General features: G+C 35.5%; 1 protein-coding gene across 3 annotated transcripts in view; it reads right to left on the bottom strand.

Annotated features, from left to right (window-relative positions):
* TAFA2 (TAFA chemokine like family member 2) overlaps positions 1-16900 on the bottom strand; it is a 194950-nt gene that overhangs the window by 101292 nt on the left and 76758 nt on the right. The window lies entirely within an intron of this gene.

Here is a 16900-nt window from a genome sequence, read left to right as displayed (position 1 = left end):
TGCTTTCCTTCTGTATCCATTCAATCCATTTTGGAGCCTCAACCCCTTTTTTTTCTCCCCATATTTTCCCACCATCAGTTGTGTATTCACCTTATGTTTGCTCATGAAATACCTGAGAACAATAAACAAGAAGCACTAAATATGTGGGGAAAGCAGTGTCCACACATGCCTCAAGCTCCCCTCATGGTTATCCATGCAGAGGATTCCTTAGGGTAGATGCATGCTGTCTCTTTGGATGTATTGTAGCAGATTTCAAATAGGAAACTAATTTCCTACTGAACAAAAACATTCATGATTTCAGCAGCCTTCCTCTTCATTAGACAGGAAAATAAAGGCCAAAACTTCAAATATATTCTGCAATTTGAAAATGCCAGCAGAGGACATATTTTGGCTAAGCAAAATATTTCAATTTTAAATTCTCTTTACATTGTTGATACTACAATATAATAAATAAACATTTCAAAGCAATTGTGTCAAGTAAGAAAAACCAAAATCTTCATAAAGAAAATGGCAAAAAAGGATGTTTCCACAATTTTGAAATTCTTACAGGCAGTTTGAGTTCAGTCCCATCATTGTTTTCCAACTAAAAAATATTTCATCAAAAAATTACTCTGATCTACTCTAACTTATATATTATTGATGATGTTGTGATATGTAAGTCTTCTAATGAGATCTTTTCCAGCTTGTTTGTTCTAAAAAGTTTACAGTATTGGTAATGAAGCATTTGCTTTAGTGATTAAAATGCAAATAATATGCACAATCCATAGGCCAGAGGAAAGTCATAACTGACTTTCATAATCAATATTATTGTCTTTCATACAATTAAGCCTTCTTTTTATTTGTATAACACTTAAGCAACTGTTAGGATTTCTTGTTTTATATCAGAGCACACTGAATTATATTAGGCATCTAATCGTGTATTTTTTCCAAGATAAAAGGATGTTCAAAGAGCTCAACATTGACAAAATTTAACACTGAAGGAAGTGAACTCTATATTTCTTAACAAGTACTGAAAAACAGTAAAAGATTCATTCTTCATTACACTTCATATCTTATTTTAGGTGAGAACTTAACAGTCCTTTAGAGAACTGAATCACAAATTTGAGCTTAGAACTATCTAAATATTTGCCTGAAAATCAGATCCTATAAAGGATCAGCTCCACATATGGAAAATTCAGGTAGTTTGCAGCATCCAACATCATATCTTTAGACTGTAACTCTATTAAAGTCAGGATAGTATGTATGAAGTGTGTTTGTGTGTGTGTGAACACGTCTACAGAAGAACAATAAACTATAGCAGAAAGATTCCTTCTGACAAAGCAAGTGGCAATTCCAACCAACCCTTTCATTGATAAGATTTAATTTTGAGAAAAATAGAACTTTTGTTGAGATGAAGGTGTATTGTTGCTGTTTTATATAACAAATCATAGGTTTTCCTGAAATAAAGGAACAGATTGGTTTGTCTTTAATTGAGAGGAGAGATTTTAAAAATTACCTAAAAAATACTTAGAAAACAATGCATCCTTGAATATAAGTAAAATTAGTTTAAATAAAAGAAAAAAAAAAAAAGTGTGCAGCACTACTTGCATTTAGTATGATGTGTATTGACAAAACCTCTTTCAAGTGAAGTTGGTGTCTAAAAGACCATGAAAGCAATCTGAAGGAAACACTATTATATTTCATAGCTAGAGACTGTAGGTTGTTTTTGAGTTAATTTTGTCAACCGATTACTGAAAAAAAACGCATTGGTATCTGTTCAATAATCACTGAGACAAGGTAACAAATGTTTGGGGTTTTTGTTTTGTTTTTTGTTTATTTCCTTTGTTCTGTCTGCAGACTGTCAAAATCAGAAAAAGTTATCTACAGGTTAGACATTTGAAACACGATCAAATAAATTCTGTATTCTCTAGTGCAAATCCATGTGATGGCATAACCTGTTTCCTAGGATTGTTGAAAGCATTACTGGATCAAAAGCCTCCAAAATAAATCTATTGCTTTGTTTTCTGAATTTGAGGACAGCAATATACAAATGATGAGCACTTTTTTCATCAAAACCAAAAGACTTCTGACCAGAGAGATTTTATGTAATAAAAAATAAAGCTACCTCCTTTCTTAGCCTCTTGTTTTTCCATCCTAGCCCTTAACAAAAGCAGCTGAGGTTTCACAAGGATACAGGTGCCAAAGCTTTGTACTCACATGTCCCTGTGAAAGGAGCTGCATTTTGTTACAGAGTACACAACACCTGTGACACAGCTGCAAGGCTCTCTCTCATTTCCCAACTCTTGCTCCAAGTGTCTTGCTGATTTCTTTCAGCAGCAAAAAACAGCGCCCACCGCACTATATTGTTTTGCTTCTTTTATGACAGTGATAAGTGAGGCCTTGCAGCAGGAGGACCATTCATTCTGCACTATTAGAGACAGCCCTTATTTGGTGCCTAATGTTCCATGATCCATAAGCATTAAAGGAACTGCAAAGTATTTGATTAGGTAAAAGGTATATTTTTGAGGCACAGGCATGCAAAAGACAGTACTGGAGAACAAAAGTATTTCATAGAATGAATAGAATACAGCATTGCCAGGTAATAAAACAGCAGGAAAAAGAAAAAAAAAAAAAAAAAAAAAAAAAAAAAAAAAAAAGGAAGAAAAAGAAAAAGAAAAAGAAAAAGATAAAGAAAAAGAAAAAGCATAGGAGCAAATAAATGTCTACACAGAAAATAACACCACCCTCTTTATGGCAAAGCCACAGACAGCCAGTCCCAGGCTGGAGAACAGCTGGCCTCTATTGGAAACATTACTTGACCTAAAGGTTGCAACACTGACACAGAGTAAAAGGAAACAAAATCATGTCATGTTTTTATATGAGTTCATTAGGACCTAGTTTCCTCAGAATCATCAATAATCCTCCAGGAAACAGACTTTCACTGAGCCATCCATAGGGTTAAACCCTTATGAAAGCACCTGTCTGTCAGACTAGCAGAATAGTCCAAGACATAGGCAATGGCAACACCATGTCAAAGCTATATCTGGTGGTGTAGGCACAAGTAGGATATACAAGCACAGTTTCCCTCTTCATTTCCCTTCTGCAAAGGAAAGGTTGTTTTAGCCAGGCAAGGCTGGGACATGAGGAGGTCTCTAGCACAACCCCCTGCTAAAAGCAAGGTCTGCTCTTAGATCAGATGAGACTGCTCAGGGTTTCATCTAGTCAGGTCTTAAAAACCACCGGAGAACATAACCTCCTAGGGCAGCCTCATGGTGAAAAAAGTTTTTCCATAAGTCCAGTCTGAACCTTTCCTCTTTTAATTAATGTCCATTATCTCTCAGTCTTCCAAAGAGCCTGGATCCATCATTAACCTCCATGTAGGTACTGGCAAACTATTGTTAGCTTCTTCCAGAGCCACCTTTTCTCCAGGTGGAACAAGACCCAGTCCTTCAGCTTGTCCTCTCAGGGCAAGTGCTTGAGCCCCAGCCATCATGGTGATCTTCTACTGAGTCCACTCTAAGTTGTCCATGTCCTTCTGTTACTGGGGGGCCCGAAACTGGACACAGTTAGACATGGTCTAATGAGTGCTGAATAAAGGAGGATGATCTCCATCTATTGGCTGTGCCCCTGTTCACATAGCTGAGGAGGCTGTTGGCCATCCTTGCTACCAGGACACATGGCTGGCCCATGCTCAGCTGCCCACCAAGGTCCCAGAAAGCTGCTCCCTGGCCAGTCCCACACAAGGAAGCTTCCTTCTCAGGGGCAGTGCTTGCATTTCTCCTCATTGAATTAGTAAACACCTCTAAACACCTTGCTAAAATGGATAACTGAGATCAACACCAATAAGGGCAACAGAATCTCTTGCAATATCTTGGGCAAAGGTCCAACACCACCACTCAATTTTACAGCAGGGTCAGAGCAGCAGCAGCACCCACAGAACCAGCTCCAGTCACTGTTCCTGCACTTGCTGCCTCAGGCAAACCAAAGAAGGGTGTAGACAGCAACTCAAAGGCTTGCTTAAGGCTATCAAATGGAGTGGAAACAGCAATCTCAGTAGGCAGAGTCCAACAAGGAACTCAGAGAGAAAACAGTCACCTTGTTAGCCCTTAATGTGATGAGAGCAACACGGAGCCCATCCTAAGAGCTGAACATGATTAACTGTTATTCTAAGGTACCTCAGTGTAATCACAAAATACTCTGACAGCAACTCCAGGAGATTAAGGTCTTTTATCTGCCTGCAAAATAGGTAAATCTTTCTTCAGTAAGCTCAGTATGGGAAATATCTGTTTTGCAAGCAGTCATGGGCTACCCGAACTCACACTCCAGGCTGAATCTCCAACCAGAAGCTGTAGATAGAGTTGCTTTAGTGACAAATCTTTTCAAACAGACCTATGGAGAAACAGGAAGTGTTGACTGAGACCTAGTGTTACACCTTTCACATGCACATGCAGAGCAGTGGTGTCTGCTCACCAAGCAACAGGTAAGCTGTGTATTCCTTCTCTTTTATTCAAGCCATAATACCATGGCCCTGCCCTTCCACTGCTCCCTCCCAGCACATCCCAATGGCAGCCCAGACCATGAGAGGTGACATCAGTATGGATACAACCCCATGATGAGGCAACTGCATGTGGGCTGCAGTAGTTCTGAGCCCAAGGACCTGCCCCTCACCTGTACAAACCAGTGCCCTGGGGCATTCACCCAACACAACTGCCTCAGAAATACAAGTAATTTACAGTTCAGAAACCCCAATTGTGTGGCCAGGTCAATTTTGTTGCTACAGCAACTATTTTCTCTAACCCTAACTGGCCCTGCCACATCGTGTGTTGCACAGTGACCTAAAAAGAGAGGCTTGTCAGCAGGGATTGAAGGTCCCTAGCAAAGATAAAACCCGTGGGGGGAAATCCATTTAGATCTATACAAAATGTACAGCCAAAAATCTTCTCAAGGCATTAAAAAAAAAACTAGAGCATGGAAAAGAGGTGAAAAAAAAAAAAAAAAAAAAAGCAAGGAGCAACAAAAGCCACAGTGTATTTCCTTTTGAGCTTTGTTTTCTCCAAAAGACTATGCTATATACTTTATCACTGCACTACCCCAACAGAATCAGGTTTTTTTTGCCAGTATATTGCAGTGCCAGCTGATGAAGCTAGAAACAGATTTCACTAGCAAAATTTTGCATATGTAGTAAGTTTTACTCACTAAAGGTTGGAGCTACACTGTATAACTCCCTACAACTGCAGTAATCATTTAACGTCTTTTATTTAATGAAACCAACAAACCAGCCTATGTTAAAAGCTGGCTTTCATAAAAATGAGGCAATTTGGTGACTTACAGCAAATAAAAAAGATAGAGAAGAAATACCCAAATGAGGTAATAAACAATTAATTTCAAAGAACCAATCATCAATTTAGTAGCTTACACAATAAAAAGAGATGGTGATGTAAATATAGTTGTAAATATAGTAGCAGCATCTACAAGATGTGATTTAATTGGCAAAATTAATCAGCTAGAGAAACAACTGTAAAAAATGCAGCATTTTTCAAGTTTAAGGAGACAAAAGAGAGCCTGCCTTCTGGTTTGCAATGTGAAATATTATTGCATTTTTGTGTTCCAATTCTACAGGAAAAATAAATAAATCACTGATGTCTACTGGAAGACTGTCAAGTCCTGAATACGCAACTGATTCACCTTGCACAGCACTGATGAGGTTTTTTGCCCCAGAGCTATTCTGCGAAAATGCTCACTATTCATGTTCATAGAGTGTAAAACTCCACTTCTACATACCACAGGAACATACAAAATTCAAAGTTAGACCTCTCAAATGTTTGTATTTTCCTCTGTTTTTCCTTCCTGCCCAACAGAACACACATGCCCTGAACAACACTTGTAGAGATTTGTAACAGGATTATTATACTGGTTTGAATTAAGTGGAATGAATTAATGTGTAAGTGCATACCAGAGGAAAGAGAAGAATAAGGTTGAAAGAAGTATGGCCTGTCCTTATAACCAAGGACACAACACTCAGGGACATGATGTTTTCATCAAGAATGTGTTCTGCATGTGTTCTGCTAAGAACACAGCACAGATGACTCAATAGTGGAAGACCCTATGCCTCAATAAAAGGAGGATTATGGCAAGGTTACAGCACATGACAAGAGCTGTTTCTTTTCTTGCCAGCCCAACAGGAAGATACATCCTGATTTATGAAACTGGCCATTGCTTGGGTATCTATTGCACTGTTTGACCATCCTTCTGGCAAAATAAATAAATCAGTAAATAATTATTCTTACCTAAGCCTAATTTCTCATTTTCAAACTTGCATCCATTGTCTCTCATCCTACCACTGTGCATCTCCAGGAAGAGTGTGACTCTGTCTTCTCATAGGTAATTAACCTTTCTTAGGGAGTGCTTCAGTCAGATCCACATTCTTGCTCCCCAGGCTAATTCATCTTTAGAAAATTCAGAAGAAAGCTTTAATATTTCTCCTACTATGTTATGATCTAAGATGCAAAGCCTTCTTCAGCAGACCAGGTACTATTCTTGCATTTAATACTCTCCTGGGCAAATTTGGAGTAGAACTTTTATCATATTCCAGCATGAATTGTTTCCATCCAGTGAACCTACTATATTGCATTAGTCTGTAATGAAGCAGATACAAACATATAAATGTGTAGGCATGCATTACTGGTTCTTCACTGAATTCCGATAGGTGATAATCAACTATTTGAGGTGACTGAGTTCCCAGTTCCCAGGTCTTTGAGAGATAATAGTTTTCTATTTGGTTGAAAATTCTAGTCCTAAAACTTTTCTATGGCTTTTCTTTTCTTTTTTTTTCTTTTCTTTTTTAAATTAGTGTTATGGTTGTTTGAGTCTTGAAGGTTTTTTTGTTACCAATTGAACAGGTTTTGGCATGGTGACAGCAGCATGACTGTCAAGGATATACTGAGAAAGTGTCTTAACAAAGAACATCATTCACCAGGCATATGAGGGAAGTTTCAGTGTCTACTTGATCCTCTGCCTCCTTGCTGAAACTGCAAAGTCCATAATTAGCACAAAAGTTGATGGTGTTTTTGTGACTTGTACAGCTTTCCACTAAAAATTTAAGACGCATTTCACACAGGCCAAACAAAACACAGAGGTGGTAACTCCATTTAGACAGTGCCAATGTAGTCTGGAACATAAATCAGTGACCCAGAAGTGACAGTCTTCAAATCCTGTTACTATTTCACTGAGCAATCCATTCTCCCATCCTAATAATCCATAGGAGTTATAAATAACAATACAATAATAAAACCTAGATTAGAAGTACACATTTTTACACATTGTTTAGTATCCTGTACTGGTCACATTATTAAGATTGTCTGCATGTATCAATATAGAAAGAAATATTTGACCACCCAACAGCAAAAAGAGTTCACTAAAATTAATGGCAGCTGTAAAAATCTCATTACTTTATTTAGACTGAGTCTATCTTTAACAAGAGCTTTGGAATGTGACAGCTATACGTGCTGTATACAGAATGAAAAATACTCTGTAGTGTAAATACAGCTCCATGAAACCTTCCAGGAAAACTTTTTTGCAGAAAATTTTCTAAGCAGATTAACTAACTAATTTGTGAATTCATGTTGAATTAATCAAAAATTTTTAAACAAGCATCTGCTATGATTAGTAACTTATTAAAGACTATGTCATTTCAAAATGCACCTACAAAAACATCTTATTATTTAAAAGTTTAGAATATTCAAAAACCAAAGTATTTCATTTTCATTCAAAACACAACAGTTTTTAACTTTTAGCTCAAAACCATAATATGTGATTCTTGTGAATCTTTCATTGTGATTTCGCATTTTTAGTAGCCCTAGTCAACCTGTAAACCAAGAACAGAGTTCTTGCTAATCATTCCCAATCAGCAGCACAGTTCAAATTACCCACCACCACATTCCTTCTTTGTTAAAGACCTTCTGCTCTGACAAGCTCTAGGAAAAGTCACCCAATAAAATAATATACAAGTAAGAAACTGCCATTTTCTGTGCCTTAATTTAAAAAATAAATAAATAAATAAATAATAAAATACTCTTTATATTTGTATTATTTGTATAATGTGTTTAAATATTATTACTATGTAATTAAAAACAAACAAATGAAATATTGAAAAATAAGTCCAGAACTAGAATGTCAAATCAAATTAAATGTGACAGAATTTAGCATTATTCTAATATACATTGAGTCATTTTTATTTATCAATTTAATTAATGATCAAGGTTCGCATTTAAAATAGTTTCCATTTTCATACCTCTGCTGTAGCAACACTCATTTGTCTTCTGCCAGCAGGGGTGGTCACACAAAAGCTAAGAAGTCGGTAACTGCCTTCCCACCTTCCAGCTTGTTCCTCTCTGCTTCTTTAGATCATGCTAAGAGTGAAACACTCTACAGGATCACAGAAAGAGCAGCCAGGGCACCTCATGTGCTGCCTTGCAACAGGGCAGGTTTCTCCCTCTCACACCAGGGCAGCTGTTTTGCACATGCAATGCTGCATCTGTGTGTGCAGAAGTTGCACACTGTCCCACAGCCTTTAATACTGTTTGGAGACATATCAGCATTCCCTAATGGTTAACCAAAATTTGTATACAAACAACTTCATATGTAAATTAGAGCCTTGAACATGTAGGAGATATCTATAAGGATAATATCCTAGAAGACCTTAGGATAGATAGGATAGGATAGGATAACATTTGAATAATATACTAAAAGGATAATATTCTTTGAATGGGAGGAAAGACACAGAAACCTTTGAGAAAATAATTCTATTTCAATTGTATCAATGTGTGATAGTGAATGTGAGACTACTGTTCATAGAATCATAGAATAATTAAGGTTGGAAAAGACCTCCAAGATCATCTGGTCCAACCATCTTCCTACCACCAATATTACGCACTAAACAATGTACCCAAGCACCATGTTCAACATTTCCTTGAACACCCCTGGGGATAGTGACTCCATCACCTTCCCAGGCAACCCATTCCAATGTCTGATTACTCTATCTGAGAAGAAATTTCTCTTAATTTCCAACCTAAACCTCCCATGACGGAACTTGAGACCATTCTTCTTGTCCTATCACTAGTTATCTGCAAGATGAAGCTGATCTCCATCTCCCCACAACTTTCTTTCAGGTACTTGTGAAGAGCAATAAGGTCTCCCCTGAGCCTCCTCTTCTCAAGAATAAACAACCCCAGTTCCCTCAGCTGCTCCTCATAGGACTTGTGATCCAGGCCCTTCACCAGCTTTGTAGTCCTTCTTGGGACATGCTGCAGGGTCTCGATGTCTTTCTTGCAGTGCAGGGCCCAAAACCGAACACAGTACTCAAGGAGTACTCACCAGAGCCAAGTACAGGGGAACAATCACCTCCATGGTCCTGCTGGCTACACTGTTCCTGATATAAGCCAGGATGCCATTGGCCTTCTTGGCCACCTGAGCACACTGCTGGCTCATGTTCAGGAGAGCATCAATCAGCACCCCCAGATCCTTATCCTCTGCACAACTGACTTATCAATTGACTTATCAATTGACCTACCCCAGATGATGAACTGACCTCATGGTGTCACTGTTCTAGTCAAACAAAAATCTTCAAGTACTGAAAGAACATGAGACTTTTGGAGGAAGTCTTTTAAATGAATTTGTGCTCTAAGTTCTTCATCAGAACATTTGTATGTGTCATTAATATGAATCATGATATGCAGATGGATCAAACAGCAATCACCATGCTATCACATTCTTATGCATGGCATGATGAAGCTGACTGATGTAAGCTGCCTTTTATTTGCTAAATGTGGAAATGCTCAGTCAGCAATAACATTTCTTCTTTTGCATGGAACAAAAGAGAGAAAGCAACAAAAGGGCAGCCAAACTGAGCTGTCATTATTTAGGATCATGTTTTGGGGCCAATCTCCTCTGGCACTGATTAGGTGAACTCTGCTGGATGAATGAATTTAAAAGTCCTTTCTGTTAGATACATATGAAAAAATTTTAGGCCATAGCAAAACACCTTCATAGTGAAGGGTGTGGCTTATATACCCAAATATTAGACACTGCAGTGCTAACATTATTGCAACTTATTTAATACCCTCTTCAAAAATGTCTGCTATCTTAACTAAATACTGACTTAATTTTTATGTGTGTATGTATGCATATGTATATATTCTCTCTCTTTCACATACCCAGCTTTCAAAATCACTTAAAATTTTGTTTGTTAATGCTAACATAATTCAGTTAGTAACACTAACACTTCAGTTTCCAGACTACAGATATGAAAATAAAGTAAATAGAAAAGATATTCCTTCAATTTATGCTGTACACTTTAAATTGCTTTCCTGTTTAGATTCATGGATGCCTCTCAAACCAATGACTACTGCTTTCATTATTACAAAACTAATGACAGTCTTGCCTGTATTTTTCCTTTCAAAAACACTATGTAAATAATCATACCTAAATATTGAAAAAGGCAAAACCTCAAATCATTACAAACACAGAATCTTGACACAGATCCCAAAATTTTTCCACAAAAAAAAAAAAAAAGACAAAGAAAAAATTAGTCACCAGATATTGCCCAAAGAGGGAAACAAATATATTAATGTCATTCTTCAGTGCTTCATTCCCTTCTTCTTCAGCCTCTCTTAGATAAAATGCCTTGATGAAGACAAGAGGTTTCCCAACTAGTGAAAAATAAACAAAGCCTCTGGGTTCTGTTTTAGAAAGACATTTTACAAATTCCTTTTCACCACTTCCTTGAGATTCTGAAAAAAAAAAAAAAATAAAATCCTTTAAATCTGATGAGAGGATTGAGAGGATTGTACCTTCACTGCAGAACAGATATGCAAGTATAGTGCTGGAGACAAACACTGCAGTAAAATTTTCCCAGTTAACAAAAGAGTCGCATACCCTTGACACACACACTGCTTTTCTATTGCAATGTTGAAAATTAATTCCTTGCCCAGGAGGCTTTCATGGCCCTACAATTAAATTTATACATTTTCTGAAAGGAAATGTTTATGTTATCTAAAGATGCTGTCAAGCAAATTAAGTCTATTGTTGAGTGTTCGCATTTCACTGTCAGACACCTACAAGCTTCGCTGGGGCTGTCTTTCATAAATAGCAAGGAAAATACAGGACATTAAATCTAGCAAGATTACAGTTTATAAGAAAATAATAAATTAATTCAAACTTTGGAAATCCTGAAGAAGATACATTGATCTCTGAATGCACTAAGGAAATCAAGATTTATACTCCCACGTATATTTTATTATATCCTCATAGATCAACTTAATAGTAGAACAAGAATTTTTCATGGTAAAACATTTTTTTATAAATAAATAAATTCAATAAATGTACAGAAGACAAAAAGAGGAAAAAAGAGGAGTTCCCATTGCTAAAAAATGTACCATTCCACTCTAATGTATGTGAATAGTAAAGTTAATGGAGAAAAAAGTAATGTCTTAATTTCTTAGGCAGGGAACTACAGTTCAACATCTATTTGCCAGTGGTGTCATCCCAAGAAGATCACAGTCTGCTACACCTTACAGTTTTAAACCAATTTATGAGCTTTGCTTTAATCTCAGCTCTGATAAAACCATCTCCTTTCACACCATCAATGTTTAAGTAGAACAGCAAACAAAAAAAATCAGCAAATTAATACTTAATATGTCCAAACAAAATTCAAGCAATACATGTCTTGCTTCCCTAAGACATGCTGCTATTGGCTGCTATTATCAGTCACAGTAATTACATTTCTGCAATATAGCAATATAGCTGTATATTGAGGAGTGTAAAAGACCTAGTTTGGTGTATTTGTTATTATTTGGTTTAGATAATTTTCATGATATACCCATTCCAAATACATAAGGAGACATATCTTCTGCTATTTGTCTTCCTCAGTACTACAACATAACAAGCAATTTATTTTATCCCTTAGTGCAAAATAGCTGAATGCATTATTAAATGTATGAAGATGATAGATGGCTGATATTTCCTGAGTTGCTAAAAGTTGAGAATTCTTTTAGTCTAACACGGAACAGATTTTGAAGAATGATACCAAGAGTCTTATTCATATATGCATTACAGAAAAGTTGTTAATGAGAAGATAGGTGACTCAGAGGGTTAAGAGCAAAAGCTCTTTGTTACTGAGTTCAAATCCAGACTGAAAATTATCTTTACTGTTCTCATCCAGCTAATCCATAGGAAGTCTCTGAGCTTCAGAAGAAACCATCAATTTGTCATTGATAGCTTGTTCTATAGATCTTGTTGGAATAAAAGAAGGTGATTTCAGGGCAAAATTGTCATTTTGCCCTGAAATTGTCAAAAAGTTATTATAAATTACAGTTTGAATATTTTTAGAAGCTAGTTTACCTCCAGTATTATGTACATGGACCCTTTGAAATCTGCTGTAAGCTCCACAAAGCAGAACACAATGCTTATTCTCTGCCCATGCCAACAAAGGACATTACACACAAGCCTCAGGACCACTATACATTTCTTCTTCTTCTAAAACATTTTGTGAGATCTCATTTTGAAATTGCTTTGGTCCAAGTGTCATTTACATTTAATTTCATAAGCCAAAATTTGATTTTAATATTTTATAAAAACTAAGGACCAATCTGCCACATAAGTGCCCATCTTCTCCATAACTGTGTTGAGCTGGCTGACATTTTCCACATAGCTCAATGCATAAACACCAACATCAAGCTGAAACAAAACCCAAGACAGTAAATGTTAATATAATCTGTAAGAAACTGAAAAGTCCTATGATAGGACTTACTATGGAATCTTACAATAAACAGGGCTAGCAATCCCAATTCCAGTATGTATACAAACTCAGGGTACATGTTCATTGTTCACCTCTTCAGGGCAACAGACAATCATGTTTTGTAGTTTAAAATCATGCTTTGTAAGTTTAAAAGTCCTTTTTTTGTATTCTTTTCTTAGTCTTCATAGAAATATTTAACTCTGCATGAGATGTGATGTGAAATTTCACAGGGAATGGCTTGTTTTGGGGACAAGTAGTTGATGGGGAGTTGTAGATCAGGTTTGTAATGGAAACTAGCTTCAACCTTACCTGCGCAATAGCTATAACTGTTTCATAATAAGAAAAAAGATTAAGTCTTGGCATATTGTTTTGTCACTCAGGCACCCTGGAGTTGGCAAGAAGTGTTTGCACAATCCAGCCAGGATAAGACATGCTAAGAAAATTGAAAGAATATAGGTTTCTAACCTTTCTAGGGTGAGAATTTGTCAGATGTTTCTTTCTTCTAGTTTTATTTTGGAAGAAGTACTTTAAACAATTGGGGTACAAAAGCAACATACAGTGCTGTAAAGTTGACTTGCACTAAGCAATTTCCATAGCCACAGGAGAGCCGTTTACAGGTTTACATAGAGGTCACAGTGCACAATTAAATAGAACAAATACTGAAGATTGAATTACACTGCATATTCAGCAAATGGAACATGACATATTTGCCCCTTAGTTGCACTTTGGTAATGATTAAATACTATTTTCTTAGACATTTGACATCTCAAAACACCAATGGTAAAATTCTGACCTGAGTTTTCTTCCATAAGGATGAAAATAAAAAGTCAGCAGAAATAAAACAACTCAAGAAAGACTAGACACCTGCACTGTTTATTTCTCTGCATGATCATGGCTCCTGAGCAACTATTTTATAGCAAACAAAACATTAATTCCACTTTACTACCAAGCACATTTTTTAAAAGTTTGCTTCAGTGGGTTGACAAGCTACCAAATGTCAACCATCACTACGGCACCACATTGAGAATGAGAGAAACAGAAGAAGCTGTGGACAATTAATTACCAAAGTAGCAGAGTTTAAGATGAAATCATCTTCTGGTTAGACACACAAATTAGGATACTCTGTTTTCTTAAACATTTGACAACCAGAAGTTTCCATTATTCCTATGAAAGATGAAGCATGAACACTGCTGAGAGCAGGGAACATCTGAGTATCTGGATATTGTATTTATAGAAGCTGAGCTCTTTTGCTAATGCTTCTGACTAAAATTCATGTTGCTAATAGGAAGTCTGAATACAATGAGAACTGCTGTCAAATGTGCGGAGAGATATTATTGCTATGCAATAATTACTACTTTACTGACAAAAAGCTATCATTACTAATGGTCCTTTAAGTATTTTGGTCATACAAATTTTATATTGGCACAACACCATGCTTCATTTACCATGCTTCAGATCTCCTCCTGTTAAGTCATAGTTGATGTCCTGTCCAAAGCAAATTCAAAATGGTCAAAAGGTGGTTTATAGTCGTACAACAACAGTAGAAATATTTTTAGGAATAGTTCCTTCCATGATTATTTTTGGGCAGCATGGAATAAACAAATATACCAGAAATGCAATTGGTTATTCATATTTATTAACAACAATTAAGCCAATGCTCTCAGTTCAGAGAGTTTGTGAAACATTTGGACCATTTCAACACTATTTCAGAAATGTGGCCCTTTTCTTTTGGTTGCTGAGACAAATGTGAGTACAAATGATTAGGATTCACGTGTCTCCAACTGCTAAATTACATTTTTTTTATAAATAGTATTCTTTTGCCATTAGATTAAGATTTAAGATAGTTTATCTTCTTTAACACACTTTGTGTGTGTCAAAAACACATTTTAAAACTGCTATAAGTAAAGTTGCTCTTTGATTGGGGAAATCTGTTTCTCACTATAAATAAATTAGTTTACGTGAAAGCTACTATTTTCTTCATTCTTATAAAACAAATTTCTGTTCACAAAAATTGTTTCACGACTTTTTTTCCTAGAGATTGTAATCTTAAAATGAATTTTATTTATAGTACTTTATAAAGAATCACCCCCAAAAATTTCTTACTTGTGTAATTGTGTAATAGCTTGTGTAATAAAAAAAAAAAAAAAAAAAAAAAAGAACAATTTCAAGATGAAATAACAGAAATTAGAGTGTGAAGAGAAATATGTCTTGCTTTGCTGTCAGGAGTTACTACACCAAACTCAATATGTATATGTGAAAAGATAACTGAACCCCTTTTACAAGCAACATATTCTTTACTTCCAAAAATGCAGACTGGCTGATGTCAAGATGTCACTTCTGCACTTCTGGACACATATACCCTTTGCTGGAATAGCAAGACAGTGATTACAGGTTGGAGTTACAATTTTATTGGATCAGTTAGAAACTATCTGCAGAAAAACAGGTATTTGTAATTAAATATTTTTGTAGAAAGTGTCCTTTGAATTTGATCCACAACTGGAATTGAAAAAAGATTTATCATCTACTATTTTTTTACGAATTGTAACGTAGGCACATAAGATTTTAAGATTAATTACCTAAAGATGCAGACAGCCTGCAGGGGAATGCCTACTTGTCTTCCAAAAGAGCTAATGTCTATGTCAACAATAGGACACCATTTAATCAATTTAGTCATAGTGGGACATCTACAAAATCCCTGCATCCAAATTTCTGCCATTCCTCAATGGGCACATAATCTGCAAATTCAAATCCTGGATTCTATTGTCTTCTTCCAGTACATATTATTCAACAATTGTTTTATGTGTAAACATTATAAGAAACAGGGAGTCAACCTGAAGAACCCCTCTCCACAAGATATGGCTTCATTGCTTATCTACTGATTAGCAAAGTAGTAGTTGTACAGATGTACATTCAAAAGCAGGACAACTATGGACAGTGAAAAACTGAGCTCTCTCATATTAATCTCTAATATTATAGAAAGTTGGAATTTATGAGTTATTTGTCATCAATATGAAAATTTATCAACATTTTAAATCTTTTGTAGCTTTGGTAGAAAAAACATTTTCTTGGTAACATTTTTTTTAAATCGGGAAAGCAGAATACACTAGGGCCACTTGCCTATTGCACGTTTCCAAAATCAGACAGAAATAAAATGATTTTGTAAAAGTTCTTTAAGTCTGTTAAATATGGTTAAAATGATATATGGCAAAAAATTCAGGTACGTCAGTGATAAAATAGCAGAAGCCCTAGCACACTGTAAAAACAGATAGGGGAAAAAAATAATAAAATAAAATAAAAATAAAATAAAATAAAATAAAATAAAATAAAATAAAATAAAATAAAATAAAATAAAATAAAATAAAATAAAATAATAAAATAAAATAAAATAAAATAATAAAATAAAATAAAATAAAATAATAAAAAGTGGATTTAAATTGCTAAAGATGAGCTTAATCTTAAGAGAACGTTATATGTATTTTAACGCTTTCTACTTTTTTAACATAAAATTACACACAGTTTTCTTATCTTATAAAAATATTTAATTCTTTGATGTGATTTTGACGCTTCATCATTTTATCTCCAATATACTTTAAAAATCTTATTTTCAGGGACATACAGCATATAAAGTTATCCTTGTGCAACCCCTTTCAGTTGTATCAATTGTTTGCACTCCACTAAAACCACCCTTGGTAAAATCCCTGAAGACCTCCTTGAAGCCTGTATTTAAAACCCATTGAATTCCCATCCTCCTTGATTTATCAAATTACTTCAAAGTACATACCCTTTTCTTCTTAAAATACTTAATTACAAAACACTTGACTGACAAAAAAGTTGGGTTTTGTATCAGAAAAGAAGACTGAAAGTTATACATATTTTTAATCTTTTTTCTTCTGTACCTTGAGAGAACTTTGACACCACATAGGTCAAAAAATAAATAAATCTGATAGAAAAAATAAATTTGATAGAAAAGGATACAGTACTTCCCTGATTCCTCTTTGAAAAACATAGAAAAGAGCAAAAATGTACAGGCTTACACAGAAGTCACTTGTGGTTTCCCAAACAGTTCAGTGCTCAATGGAGATATTAGCAAAGACAAGATCACTGACATTACAGCATCTTAATGCTGCT

The sequence above is a fragment of the Aythya ferina genome, assembly GCF_964211825.1.
Source record: "Aythya ferina genome assembly, chromosome: 1".
Taxonomy (NCBI): Eukaryota; Metazoa; Chordata; class Aves; order Anseriformes; family Anatidae; genus Aythya; species Aythya ferina.
The sequence above is the reverse complement of the archived record's forward strand: the minus strand, read 5'-3'. Positions and strand labels throughout refer to the sequence as shown.